Source organism: Canis lupus, chromosome 7 (genome assembly GCF_003254725.2).
Source record: "Canis lupus dingo isolate Sandy chromosome 7, ASM325472v2, whole genome shotgun sequence".
Lineage (NCBI taxonomy): Eukaryota > Metazoa > Chordata > Mammalia > Carnivora > Canidae > Canis > Canis lupus.
Window position 1 is genome coordinate 46,612,670 of NC_064249.1, and position 15,720 is coordinate 46,628,389.

The window sequence follows — 15,720 nt, forward strand, 5'->3', positions numbered from 1 at the left end:
AATCTGTGAAATGCTCTCTTGTCCTAGTTTTCATGTCCTAAACACACCTGTTTCTCCCTCATTCCCGATCACTCGTTTTCTACACCCATCACTTCCCGCATCCGTCTATCCTTGGATCTTCCCAACTCCTTCCAAAGTACATAAATTTTAAGTTCTGGGCTTTGTACTTCCTCTGTCATCAAGTTTTCAGGCCTTCTCCTCTCCTCACATCCTGATCGATATTTCCAGCGACTGCTTAGGCATTCCATATCCATGCCATATGGGTGTATCTGATGCAATATACACAAAACTTAACTTCATCAAATCACTTTCTTCTGTATTTTTAGCCCTATGTTTCACTCAACAACTCTAACTAGAGTGTTTAGAGTTATTTGCAATTCAAGCTCTCCTGATCCTACCTCTCATGTACATACCAGGTAGGTCACTCTTTTGTCATCTGTAGCCTCATTGTCATCTTTAATTAAGATTATTGTCATTTCTCAATCTGACTCCAAACATCCCCTTCTAGTTTATTTTACCTCTTCTCTATTCACCCTCACCTCATGCAATACATACTCTACCATATGTTCTTTCCACAACTTTCAGAATATGTCATGCTTTTGTCTGCTTTCTTTTTCTCATACGGATTCTGCTCTGCTAAAAATGCTCTTTCTCTCCAGGTCAAAGACTTTGTGAAGTCTTCTCTGAGTTTTGGACCCCCTTGAGTTATCCCCACTTCCAATTTGCTTCAAATAAATTTGGCAACCTGCAAAGTATTTACAACTTGTTGCTATCTCTAGTTTGAAACAGGTTCAAGCTAAAGTCAAGCACATCTTTTATTTTGCCTCAGAGCTCCTAATATAATCCATGACTTTTTCTGATGAGAGAAACTATGATTTCCCTTCATTTTTCTTTTCTTTTCTTTAAGTAGGCTCCATGCATGGAGCCCAATGTGGGGCTTAAACTCATGACCCCGTAATCAAGACCTGAGCTAAAATCAAGAGTCAGATGTTTAACCGACTGAGCCACCCAGGTGTTCCTCCCTTGATTTTTCTGATGAGAGAAACTGTGATTCCCCTTTACTTTTCTTTTTTAACCCAAACACTGACTCTGCCATCTTAGTAGAAAGCGGATTTATTTGTTTGTTTCAAATTTTGTGGTTGTAATTCAATCCTACTTGAAAAGTGATAATTGTGACTATTAAAATCTGGAGCAAGGCAAACCTGGATAAGCCAGTGGAGCTACATGAGGCCCCACGGGGTAGGCTGGAGCCACCTGGATTTATTTATATCTATTAAAAAATCCTCTTGTATTATGATAGCTGGCTTTTAGGAGATCAAAGGAGCCAGTGTGGAAATGTTTTTCTGACTGTGCAACACACAAACATCATTTAAATGTCACCTCAACATGTGCATATATCCAAAGCCCATCAGAGCATCAGGGAGCAATGGGAGCTGGCACTATGCCCGCATTGTCAGCCTTGCTCCATAATGATGGAAATAACAGGCAAAACAGAAACAAATAGGAAGGAAGGAAGCAGAATGTATTGTGGCTTGGGGACACAGTGCTTGAATTTTCAGTTTTGTCTTGGAAAAGTAAATCAATCTGAGGGTGGCTCTCTAATTTCCATGGCTGGAGGTGATTTGTCAAAAAGCTCCTGCTCTAGTCTATCTGGAGATGGAGCTCAGTGGCCCTACAAGGTCTCAGCATTGAGATCAATCCCCCAAGTTTGGAAGACAGAGCAGCAAAATAAGCAATCTGCTTGTCTAAGCAGGTCAAATGCCAGAGGCTAAAGAGCAAATGATCAGCAAGCAACAATGTTTCTGGTCATTCTTCTCCTAGGATGCTGTTACTTTCAGGATATTGTGAATGCACTTCATGGATGATTTTCATGACCTTTACTTATCAAATATATTTTGGTATTCAAAGCACATTTACATTTATTCACTCATTTGGAACTCTCATATCTCCTGTAACATTATAAAGCATTAGAGCTGGAAAATTTGTTAAAGATCATTTCTCTAACACCAGCATTTACTAAGATCAAAAGAGATCTCAGTTTGGCTAAAATTCTGTAAGTAGCTAGTATTACTGGATCATATACCACTGATTTTTCACTCTAGTAGCTTTTTCCAAAAATCCCAAAGAGCCATCCAGGCAATAATTTGTTCATCATTCTTTACAGGGTATAAAAGGAGATTATGGTTTCTGCAGTTGGGGGAAGGTTGTGTGGAACACCTTCGGCACCTAATCTAGACAGGTTGGTGAGTGAACAGTGCACAGTGAGATGCTTTTCAAACAAATATATGCCAATTACACAATTTTTATTTTTGGTATTAAATAGTGGGACTAGTATTCTATCCTGCCTTGTTTTCTCTCTGTGGCTTTATTTTAGAAGAAATAATCATATATAGAAATATGAAAATATGAAACAAGCATGACCCTAGTATTGAGGTTTGCTCTCTCCTTTGGGCATTACTGAGGTAACTCCCGACACAGGCAAGTACACACTCTTTAGGTCATTCTCTCTGATGTGTTGAGTTGATTATCAGTCCTAACTATCTGATAGGTTAGATTGCAATGATATTCCTTGACAATTCCTCAAACTTACTATAGAATATTTTAAAAGGATGAAACATTTGGATTTCTGATCTCAGTGGTAAGAAGTGATGCTTCACTATCTTAGCAGATATTTTTTCCTTAGCAGATTTCTTTCTCTAAAATTCTTTCATCCAAATAGTTTCCCAAATCCAGTAGAAAATTCTATTGGGCACACAGAAGACACCAAAAACTTGTCACTGACACACAGTTTCCTCTCTTGAAATGCTTTTATTTCCTACTTACCTAAATTTCACCTATTGTTTCACATCCAATCAATGTCACATATCTTATATGAGACATTTATTGAATATAAAACAAAGGATTATCTGGATTTCTATAGCACCAAAGAGTTCTAACTACAAACCTAGCATTGAAGGATAAATCATTTTCTCTTTTTCCCTTCCTAATTGTATCATGGGATTTAGTTAGAGTCTCACTAGAACCCTTGGAAATTCAAATTTTATGCCTTTAAAATATTCTATCAGAAGCTTCTGGAATTGTCAAGGAAAGCTTCGTGATCTGGCCTTCAAGGACATTAGGGTAATTGATTTACCACCTCTAGGAAAATGGCCTATCAGCATGCCCTGCATGGGGAGTTACCTCAGCGAAGACCAGTGGAGATCCTCTGCATGTTTTTTTTTTTCTCTTTCTTATGTGCTGCAGTGCTCTCAGTGCAGTAATGGACCCAGAGTAAAAGTAGTTGGTAAGTTTCTGTTGATTTATTTTACTTCCTCAACTCCCAACATCAAAAAGAAAGATTCTGATAACTCTAGCTGATAAGAATTCTGTTATTGCCCATGACATATATTATTAGGTATCAAACAACTACAGTCCTTCCCCATGTCTGTCATGTTTTAGTTACATGAAATTATACAAACCATCTCACTCTAAGAACATGTTTATCTTTAGTTCAGAAATAATAATTTTTGCTCTGCTCATCTCCAGAAGCTGTAGTGAGGAAAAGAGTCTTAAGGGAAATGGCTGTAACATTTCTAAGCTTTATACATATGACAAATACTAATGTTATAACATTATCATTAATGCTTACCACTATACATTTTGAGTCTTCATATTTAGCTTAATACTTTATGATATTCTATTTCATTTCTTCTATCCTTTCTGCTCTTACATCTCATTTCAGTTTTATACATGTTAAATGCAGACAAATATATATATATATATATATATATATATATATATATATACAGTGCAGACACACTCAGTGCAGACACTGAGTGCAGACAAATATATATATATATATTATATATATGTATGTATTTCAAAAATCTGTTCTTAGAACAAGTCAGAAATCTCAGGAAATATCATTATTTTCATGGATTTGAATGTATCATTAGACTCTGTATTGAGAAGAGATATTGGTTTCAGTATGTGAAAACAGAGGTGTAGAATAAGAAGTCATTCAAATTTTTCAGTTGAATTTTATATAATGGAAAAAAAGAAGATGATTAAACTATATATCCATAGGAGATAACATTACATGAAATAAAAAAAAAAGCTTGTTATGCGTTTGTGGGACTCCATCTGCAATCGTTGCCACCCCGTCAAGAGGTCAGGAGATGTGATTATGGAAGAGGCAGCCTTGCCATCACTATTTAATCATGCACACAGAACTGCACACAGTAATCAGGAGCGACAGGCGGAGGGCTGCTATCTGTGTGGGGTGCAGGGAAGCCGCCCTCATCTGTTGGGCTTTTCAGGACTCAATCCCTCTCTCCTCCCCTCCAAAGGGTCACCGGCTGAACTGAATACACTGACTGTCACATTGCCATCCCTAGTTAACTGGTAGATGACTGAATTCTTCATGCAGGGATGCTTCATCTACCCTTCTTGTCCACCTCCGCCCCAGCCACCAGCCCAGAGAGCCAGAGGAGCATAATTGCATTGGCACTGCTCCAGCACCCCAAGGGCTCATTGCTTGCTATCCTCTCTCATCTCCTCTATCAGGCAAACAGAAAGGTTAATGGTTAATGATGTCGAGCTTGATTGCTCTGCTAAAGCACAGGTGTGGGGGATGCATAGGTTTCAATCCAGGAATCAGGATCTTGTGTGTCAGAGATAAAAAAGTAAGATAGCTGGCATGGAAAGGAGGCAGCATGACAATGTACTTCTGGGATGGGAAGCCAGACATGAAGCTTGTGTTTTAGCTTTAAAACTAGTTCACAGTGTGATGCTGTGAAAATCATGTAATCTCTTTCATTTAACCTAGCTCTTTCCTTTGTTAAAGGTGGCATTTAGTGACAAATAATCTCTAATTTCTCTGTGATCTCAAAAGGAGTCTTTAAAGTTTGAAAACAGAATTTTGCACAGGGAACCTCTCTACTTGCCTGCTATTCGATGAAAAGTTGTAATATGAAATAATATTAAATGGTTCTAATATGGCCATTTAAGATTAGCAATGGAAATTATTGTCTTAAATAGTCTATTCCATTAAAAAAATATTCAGAGGGATCACATAAAAAGAACAAGAAATATTATTCACCACCTGCTATGTGTTTACCATTTTCTGTGTTTCTGTCCTCACCAAGATTAATAAGATTAATATGTAGGAAATAATTTAAAGGCAATAAAATTATGTATAATTAAACTATGTGGCAGCCATGAAAATTCATTCTCTTCCTCTCACAGACTTCCACCTCTAGGGAGTATAGCTGATCAAGGGCCTCACTTTGGAGTCAATGTCTGTATTTGCTAAAAGACCATACTTCAGCAGGGCTACACTGAGGGCTGACCTATTTTGGGGGAAACGTAGGGCTCCCCTAATGGCTATGCCCACATTCTGTGGATGGCATGGCACTCTAGGATCACTCCCTCTGTACTTCACTTGGGATCTGATTTGTATCATAGTTTTATAGTCCTCACAGCCTTTCCTGGCTCTCTCCCATTTTCCCCTCATGCAGGCATCCCCAATAAAATCCTTGCACAATAAATCTTGCCTTGACATCTGCTTCTTGGATCATTTTAACATAGGCTAAAAATTGTGTAAGCTCTGTAGATACAAATAAATGTACAAATAAAGCATAAAGTAGAAACTGAGAATGGTAAAGATTACCCTCTGGGCTCAATCACCAGTCTGCCAATGACTAGATATGTAATCTAGGTTAATAATTTATCCTCTCTGGTCAGTTTTGTCCCTTGTAAAATGGAGATAATCATGTTACTTACATCTAGGTCTTTAGGGAGTACAAAATAAGCTACATTCTGTAAAACTCTGAGAAGAATTCTGATTATATTATAAATATTATGTAATAGTTCGCTAAACAGATAAGGAAATAGAAGGCCAAAGAGTTTAAAAAACAAAACAAGACAAAACAAAAACCTTTGTTTAAAATCTAAGAGATAACCAAGTAGAGGTAACAAGGTAAGTGCTTGGGTTTCCCATCAGATGCTCAGTAGATTGGTTTGTTTTAGCTTGCTTATTTTTTTTAAGATTTTTATTTATTTATTCATGAGAGACACAGAGAGAGAGGCAGAGACACAGGCAGAGGGAGAAGCAGGCTCCATGCAGGGAGCCTGAGGTGGGACTCGATCCCAGGTCTCCAGGATCACGCCCTGGGCTGAAGGCAGGGCTAAACCGGTGAGCCACCAGTTAAGCTGCCCATTAGCTTGCTTATTTTATATTTTGTTCTTTTTGTCATCTGTATCCAATTATATTAAAAATCTTAAGAAATATCACTGGCAATAAGTCGAGATTGGCATGTCCTTTAATGATTAAGCTTGATAACTAATAATTAAGTATTATCAGTCCCCTTATCAATTTCTGTCACATAGATGTGCTATAGGCAGAATTAACATGGGATTAGGACATAGGTGCTAAAATTATAACTAGAAGTTTTCCATATATGAGATTAAAATCATTTTGGTTCTTATTTCTGGAGGCTTCAACCCCTTTCACAGGACCTGTTTCATCTCCCTGACTAGACCATGAGGAGTAGAAATGCAAATCTCTCCCTCTTCTTCAGCTGGCCCTATTTATTTTGCTTTGGAGTTTTCCCCCAGTTCCCCAGTGCCTTGATTGAGTCTTTGTATTGAATTTCTCCACAAAGTTTCTTTGAAATTGAATTTTTGGTGATGGAGAACTTATTGGAAATCTAAAGAAACCAAGTTCCCATAGTGCCTTTGGTTTTAACTGGTAGCCTCATACCTAGAAAGCAGATTTCTTACCTCTGAACACCAGGTTTTCACACCTGGATTATCTGTATCTCCTAGCAGACTAGAGATAAATGCCTACACTTCCAATTGTCTGACCCTTGTAACTTCTATCACTTGCACACTTCTTTTGGGCTATCTGGCAAAGAGAATTTTCTTTTTTCCTGAATTTGGCCTTTTAGAATTCTCATCTGGTTGGGATTTATATGTGAATTATCTACCTGAAGATCCAGCTATCATATTATGAGCCTGTGAATTATGTTACATCTATGTTACCAAAACTGATAAAACTGTAAAACTATCTTGCATGTACCAGCTTTGCTGTTTCATAGACTGCATATCTATATAGACTTCCTTGTTATAATCTTTCCTTAGATTATATATTTTAGTGCAATTTTCCATTAATTTTGTGGTTTGTTCAAAAAGTTGCAGTGAGGATATATGTAAAGGACTTAGGAGTATGAGGTACTTAATAGGTACTTAATAAATGGGAGCTAATTTTATCATTTTTTGAATATTTGTTAAGTATGAACTAAAATTTTAAAAAATAGCTAATGATTTGCCAAAGTTTATATACTTACCTATATACGTTATCTAAATATGCTGAAATAAGTGTGGAAAATTAAGATAAGATGCTACTTTTGCCTTCCAGGAACTTATAAAGAGATGCTAATTTCTTGGTTCTTATCCTTATTGCCCTCAGGGTGACTTTGTTATCTGCTCCAAACCTTTCTCATTTCACACGTTAATTTATTTGAGGTTCATTTATTGAGATTCTTCTATTGGCTATGGATGGTACTGGAATACAGTATTATATGAAAATGCCTTGAAAAAGAAAAGCAAAGCTGGAGGCATCATAATTCCAGACTTCAAGTTGTATTAAAAAGCTTTAGTCAAAATAAAAAATAAATAAATAAATAAATAAATAAATAAATAAGCTTTAGTGACCAAAACAGTATGGTACTGACATTAAAACAGACACATAGATCAACAGAGCAGAATAGAAAACCCAGAAATTAACCTACAACTCTACGGTTAAGTAATGTTTGAAAAAGTAGTAAAGAAAATCCAATGGGGAAAAGACAATATCTTTGACAAATGGTATTGGGAAAACTGGACAGCAATATGTGAAAGAACGAAACCGGAATACTTACTGATACTAAACATAAAGATAAATTCAAAATGGATTAAAGACCTAAATGTGAGACCTGAAACCATAAAAATCCTTGATGAGAGCACAGGTAGTTACTTCTTTGATATTGGCCCTAGATATGTCCCCTAAGGCAAGGGAAACAAAATAAAAAATAAGCTATTGGGACTACATCAAAATTAAAAAAAAAAAAAAACTTCTAAAAGATAAATAAATAAAACTTCTGCACAGCAAAGGGAACAATTAACAAAACTAAAAGGCAACCTACAGAATCAGAGAAGATATTTGCAAGTGACACCTGGTAAAGGGTTTGGATATATTTATCTCCAAAATACATAAAGAATTTATACAACTCAATACCTCAAAAACAAGTAATCCAATTTTAAAAATGGGCAGAAGACACAGACGTTTTTCCAAACAAAACATTAAGATGTCCAACAGACTCTTGAAAGATCTTCAACATCACTGATCACCAGGGAAATTCAATTGCTGGAGGGGAGGAGGTTGGTGAGGATGGGGTAACTAAGTGATGGACATTAAGGAGGGACATTCGATGTAATGAGCACTGGGTATTATATAAGACTGATGAATCACTGACCTCTACCTCTGAAACCAATAATACATTATATATTAATTAATTGAATTTAAATTTTAAAAAATTAAGTAAAATAGAAAGATATTACCTCACATCTGCTGGAATGGCTAAAATCAACCACACAAGAAACAACAGATATTTTCCAGTTTGTGGAGAAAGGGGAACTCTCTTGCCCTGTTGATGGGAATGCAAAGTGCTGCAGCCACTCTGGAAAAGAGTATGGAAGTTCCTCAAAAAGTTAAAAATATAACCACCCTATGATCTAACAATTGCACTACTAGGTTTTACCCAAAGAATATAAAAATACTAATTCAAAGAGATACATGCACCCCCAATGTTTATAGCAGCACTGTCCCCTGTAGCCAAATTATGGAAACAGCTCAAATGTCCATTGACTGACAAATGGATAAAAAAAGAGGCGGTATATAAAATGGAATATTACTTGGCCATGATAAAGACTGGAATCTTGCCATTTGCAATGACATAGATAGAGCTAGAGAGTATTATGCTAAGTGAAATAAGTCAGCAAAAGACAAATACCATGATTTCATTCATAAGTGGAAATTAAGAAACAAAGCAAATGAGCAAAGAAGAAAAAAGAGAGTGAGAGGCAAACCAGAAACAGACTCTTAACTCTAGAGAACAGGCAGATGGTTACCAGAGGGGAAGAGGGAGTAGATGGATGGGTGATACAGGTGATGGGGATTAAGGCTTGCACATGAGCACCAGGTGTTGTATGAAAGTGTTAAATTACTATATTGTACACCTGAAACCTGAAAATACTGCACTGTATGTTAACTGGAATTTAAATAGAAACTTTATAAAAAGAAACAAAAATATTACGTGAAAATGATAATGAAGATGGATAGCATTTAATAAATAACCACAATGAGTCAGGCCATGAATTATATGAATTATTTAATTTAATGCTCATAGCAAGCTTATGAGGTAAGTTTCAATATTGTCATTTTAAGTTGACAAATGAGGTACCTGAGCAGAAACTGTTAAATAATCAGTCTGAGGGTGTAAAATAAGCATGTACAACAAATTCAAGAATTCTAAATTAAAGATCAACATTCTTCAGATAGACATTATCCTTGCCCTTCAAAGGACTATAAACTTGACAGAGCACATAGAGTCTGATGGGTGTTTCACAGACCTTGGTTGAGGTATGTGAGAAACTGGGAAGATTTTTGCAATTCACTGATGTATTATACGGATACTAAAGGATAGCAGATTGGTCAGAGTTTGATGAGGGCTAAAGTATCTTTGTCCATGGTAGTCCTCACTTCCTCCATGAAATCTTCCCTATCAATAGATAAGGGACAATCTTCTTCACATCTGAATTTATACGGTTTCTTAATACTTAGGAAATATATTTTTATATTGAACTCTAACTTTTAAAGTATAAATTTTATTAGTCCATTTACATTGCAGTTATTTGAGGACAGGGCCTACTCTGGGTGCTCTGTGTAGATCTCTATCCAGGGAAGTTTCCCAGAAAATATATTAAAATAATAGTTCAATTCAATTATATTCTCATCATGAGTGATTTACTGGGTACTTACTAATTTTCCTTCTATGGACAAAAGATGTGTATCAGATACTGTTCTTGTCCCCACACAGCTCTAGCTTCTCTCAGGGAGAAAACATTTACCCATTTAAGAGTAGGAAGCCTTGGGCATCCCTAGTGGCCCAGTGGTTTAGTGCTGCCTTCAGCCTGGGGTGTGATCCTGGAGACCCAGGATCAAGTCCCACACCGGGCTCCCTGCATGGAGCCTGCTTCTCCCTCTGCCTGTGTCTCTGCCTCTCTCTGTGTCTGTCATGAATAAATAAATAAAATCTTTAAAAAAAAAAAAAAAAAGAGTAGGAAGCCTTGTTACTTTCTGTATTTCCAATCTTTGCTGTGTTCCATGAACATTCAAACTTAACATGAAAGTTCAAGTGCCAAAAAGTGAAGGTGGTGGGGAGTCTTTCCAGTAATCAGCATGTGACTGAAATTGAAGGCCTTTCAGAGATCCCTGTTTAAAATCTGTTTTATTCATTCAGCAGCAGCAATTTCTTTAACAGCTACAGTTATAATTGAGAGGTTTGGGGCAGAGAGAATTGATTTCGATAAACGTTTTATTCTTTTACCAGTAATTCTCTTAAGTGGACTTCAGTGAATTACCTTTGTTATGCAGCTATTACCAGGATAACCTCAAAATAACTGGGGCATCAGCCAAGGAATGTCTTAACTATAGTAAGGGGATGTAGTCCTCCTGAGAGAGGTAGATTTTTACCCCAGTGCTGGGAATAATAATCACAGCACAGCATTTGCCTTTCTGTAGAACTGGGCATTTGAGTCTGAGACTACATAAATTAAAGCTCTTAACAGAAACTAGGAATTTTTCTTAGAAAATTTGTGAGGGGTCCTAGTTTTGCTCTTTTTGTCCACCACAGTGGCAATTAGTACCACATGGCCTATTCCATTACAACCTATACAGAGCTCTGTATTCCACCAATTTTTCTACCAAAAATATTCTGCCTAGATATCAAAGAAGGCTCTTCACAAAAGATGATGTTGGTGCTAGGTCTTCCAAAACAAACAATTATCAGCCCCTTGATTTTATTTCAGTCAAATGAAAGCTAAGGATATAATAACTTAAATGAAGTGTTTGACTAATAGACAATAGAGCTTGAAGATAGAGTATATATAAATTATTTTGAAATGAGAAATTTAGAGAGAAGAAAAATAATGTTATTAAGAACATGAACATAAGTTTAAACTCAGCAGTAGTGAAAAAAAAAACAACTAAACATTTCCAGGATTAGATATCATAACACCAGTTACATTGCAAAATGTTGGTAAATAAGTAGAGATATAACACAGCTCATAAATTTCTGGTAATAGGAAATTGCTGTTTCTATCCTGCAGAAGAATACAGTGAATGTTATTAATTCAAATATAAATAAACCATGTCCTCCTTTTGCTATGAAGAAGGACTATTAAGAAGAAATTATTAGATGAAAGCTCATAACAAGAACTAGAAATGAAAAGCAATGAATAACTATTTGAAAGTATGAAAAAAGCAAAGGAATAAGAGCCAGAACTTGGGAGCTAAGATCCTGAAGAGCAAATATTCTAAGATGAGTTTAACATTTTGCAAATAATTTCCCCTTGAGCAATTTGCTGACACCTAAATTGCACATGGATATGGTTACATCCAAAAAAAAAAAAAAAAAAAACCCAGAAAACATGTTTTTAGGGACTAAAAAGCTAAATAGATTTTTTTTTTTTTTTTTTAGTTTAAAGTCATGAAGAAATAGAAGCCACTCCTCTCAAAAACCCTAGAGTTTAGTTGTAACCTTGGAAGAAATATGAAGTGGTGTTAATGACAGATAGAATAAGGGCATACCAAACATTCCCTACCTCACATACTTCCTCTCTGGAGATAATATAATGACATTTAGACCCTCTATATTTTTTTCACATATATTGTACAGCATAACAATAAACTTTGCCAGCCATACTAGGAAAAACAACAACAACAACAAATGATCAAAATTCAAATGAAAAAAATGGTCAGTAAATTTAGGCTAATGGATAATCAAGATATTAGTGTTCAGACATGAACTTAAAAATTAATATGATGATATTTGCATTCAAAAACAGATTTCAGAAGATACGAATTCTATAAGATAACTGATCTATAAAACAATCAAATGAGAAAACTGGAACTTCAAAAATCAATAATTTCAATTAATAATTCAATATATGAGTTTAACAGTACAATGTATAGTGCAGAAAATAAAATATCCAAAAGTAAGATACATAAGTGCTAAATATCAGTATTGAAGCAAAAAAAAACTATAAAATGTAATCACAGAATATTGGATAAAAAAACATTATAGAGATATCAAACATGTATGAAATTTCAATCCAAGAAACAGAGGGTATATTTGAAACAGACGAAATACCTGAAAATATACTTGTCAAGATTTTCTCTAAACTAAGAAACATAAAGCCAAAGAATGAAGAATCTATACACTTACCAAGTAGTATAAATTGAGGGAATGAAATACTTATACACATTAGAATAAATTTCTGGAAATCTAAAGATAAATTAAAAAGTTTAAGAAATCAGCCAGATAAAACATTTACCTTCAAAGGATAACAAAAATATGACAACTGACATCTCAACAGAAACAACAGAATCCAGAAAGCACTGGAATGCTAATTTTAAAACACAGAAATAAAATAATAGTTAAGTTAGAATGCAATACCTATTGAAAATAAATTTCAAAATAGAAGGTAAAATACAGAATAATCAGGAATAGTAATTGCTGAGAATAGATCTGCACAAAAATAAAAACCTTATCTAGGGAATTTCTTCACATGGAAGAAACAGGATTCCCAAGGGAAGTAAAGCAATATAGAAAGAGATGAAAAACAAGTAAAGGAGCAATTATGTGGGTAAATATAAGTAAACACTCACTATTTAAACAATAGTAATGATACCTTCTGGGATTTAAAATGCAAATTTGAAATGTATTGAATTTATACAGTTAATAACAATAGACAAACACAGAAATAAATGGACCTAAAGGTCCATAGGGTGAAACGTCACTTAGGATGTGGTAAACATCCTAAATAATGTTTTAATTTAAAGTAATCTCTAATAAATCAAGGATGCATGGTATTAACTTAAAGTAATCTCTAATAAGTCAAGGATGCATGCTTGTCTTCAGGGTACCCACTAAAAGAAAAAACAGCATAATGTTTAAGTTACAGTTTAACGGGGGTATCAAGCAAGGATAGGATGAAATATTAAGGCAATATAAGAAAGAGGAACAAAAAATGAGGCAAATGGTAACAAATATTGAAATAGTAACTACAATTCAGATATAGCAATAATTATACCTAATATACTGTAAATAAACTTAAATATACTATAAAAATATATGACAAACATTGTAAGCTGGATATAAAAATAAGTCTACTACAAATGGCTTACAATTCTAAATTATGAGGAAAAGAAAGTTTGAAAATAAAGGAATGACAAGTTAAACCTACAGATAGCTAATATTATAAGTAAATTGTAGTATCTATAAAAGTAGATCTTACAAATACAACTAAAGATTAAGAGAAAAAGTACATTTAATAAAGAGTCAACTTAATAGAAAGTAATTATTATATTGAATTGATTTATGAAATATGATTAAAAATGCTAAGTATGTGCTAGAAAATTCAAAGCAATTCACCACATTAATATAAAACATTAAAAAGTGTTTGCATCTACGAAAAGCCCACAGCAAACATAATTCTCAATGGGAAAAAACTGAGAGCCTTTCTTCTAAGATCAGGAACACAACAGGGATGACCACTTTCACCACTGCTATTCAACATAGTACTAGAAGACCTAGCCTCAGCAATGAGACAACAAAAAGAAATAAAAGGTATTCAAATTGGCAAAGAAGAAGTAAAACTCTCCCTCTTTGCAGATGACATGATACTGTATGTAGAAAACCCAAAAGACTCCACCCCAAAATTGCTAGAACTCATACAGCAGTTTAGCAATGTGGTGGGATACAAAATCAATGCGCAGAAATTAGTGGCATTTCTATACGCTAACAATGAGATTGATGAGAGATAAATTAAGGAGTCAATCCCATTTACAATTGTACCCCAAAGCATAAGATACCTAGGAATAAACCTAACCAAAGAGGTAAAGGATCTATACCCTAAAAACAACAGAACACTTCTGAAAGAAACTGAGGAAGACAAAGAGATGGAAAAATATTCCACACTCTTGGATTGGAAGAATTAATATTGTGAAAATGTCAATGCTACCCAGGGCAATTTACAGGTTCAATGCAACCCCTATCAAAATACCATGGAATTTTTTTACAGAGTTGGAACAAATCATCTTAAGATTCGTGTGGAGTCAGAAAAGACCCTGAATAGCCAGGGGAATATTGGAAAAAAAAAAAAAAAAAAAACAGAGCCAGGGCATCACAATACCATATTTCAGGTTGTAGTACAAAGCTGTGATCATCAAGATAGTGTGGTACTGGCACAAAAACAGACACATAGATCAATGGAACAGAATAGAGAACCCAGAAATGGGCCCTCAACTCTATGGTCAACTAATATTCTACAAAACAGGAAAGACTATCCACTCAAAAAGGACAGTCTCTTCAATAAATCGTGCTGGGAAAATTGGACAGCCACGTGCAAAAGAATGAAACTAGACCGTTCTCTTACACCATACACAAAGATAAACTCAAAATGGATGAAAGATCTAAATGTGAGACAAGATTTCATCAAAATCCTAGAGGAGAACACGGGCAACACCCTTTTTGAACTTGGCCACAGCAACTTCTTGCAAGATACATCCATGAAGGCAAGGGAAGCAAAAGCAAAAAATGAATTATTGGAACTTAAGATAAAAAGCTTCTGCACAGCAAAAAAAACAGTCAACAAAACTAAAAGACAACCTACAGAATGAGAGAAGATATTTGCAAATGACATATCGGATAAAAGGGCTAGTATCCAAGATCTATAAAGAACTTATTAAACTCAAAAGCAAAGAAACAAACAATCCAATCATGAAATGGGCAAAAGACATGAATAAGAATTTCACAGAGGAAGACATAGACATGGCCAACAAGCACATGAGAAAATGCTCTGCATCACTTGCCATCAGGGAAATACAAATCCAAACCACAATGAGATACCACCTCACCCCAGTGAGAATGGTGAAAATTAACAAGACAGGAAACAACAAATGTTGGAGAGGATGTGGAGAAAGGGGAACCCTCTTGCACTGTTGATGGGAATGTGAACTGTGCACCCACTCTGGAAAACTGTATGGAGGTTCCTCAAAGAGTTAAAAATAGAACTGCCCTATGACCCAGCAATTGTCCTGCTGGGGATTTACCCCAAAGATACAGATGCAGTGAAATGGCGGGACACCTGCACCCCAATGTTTATAGCAGCAATGTCCACAATAGCCAAACTGTGCAAACTGTGGAAGGAGCCTCTGTATCCATGGAAAGATGAATGGATAAAGAAGATGTGATATATATATATATATATATACACACACACACACACACACACACACAATGAAATATTACTCAGCCATTAGAAACAACGAATACCCAGCTTCAACATGGATGGACCTGGAATGTATTATGCAGAATGAAATAATTCAACTGGAGAAGGACAATCATTATATGGGTT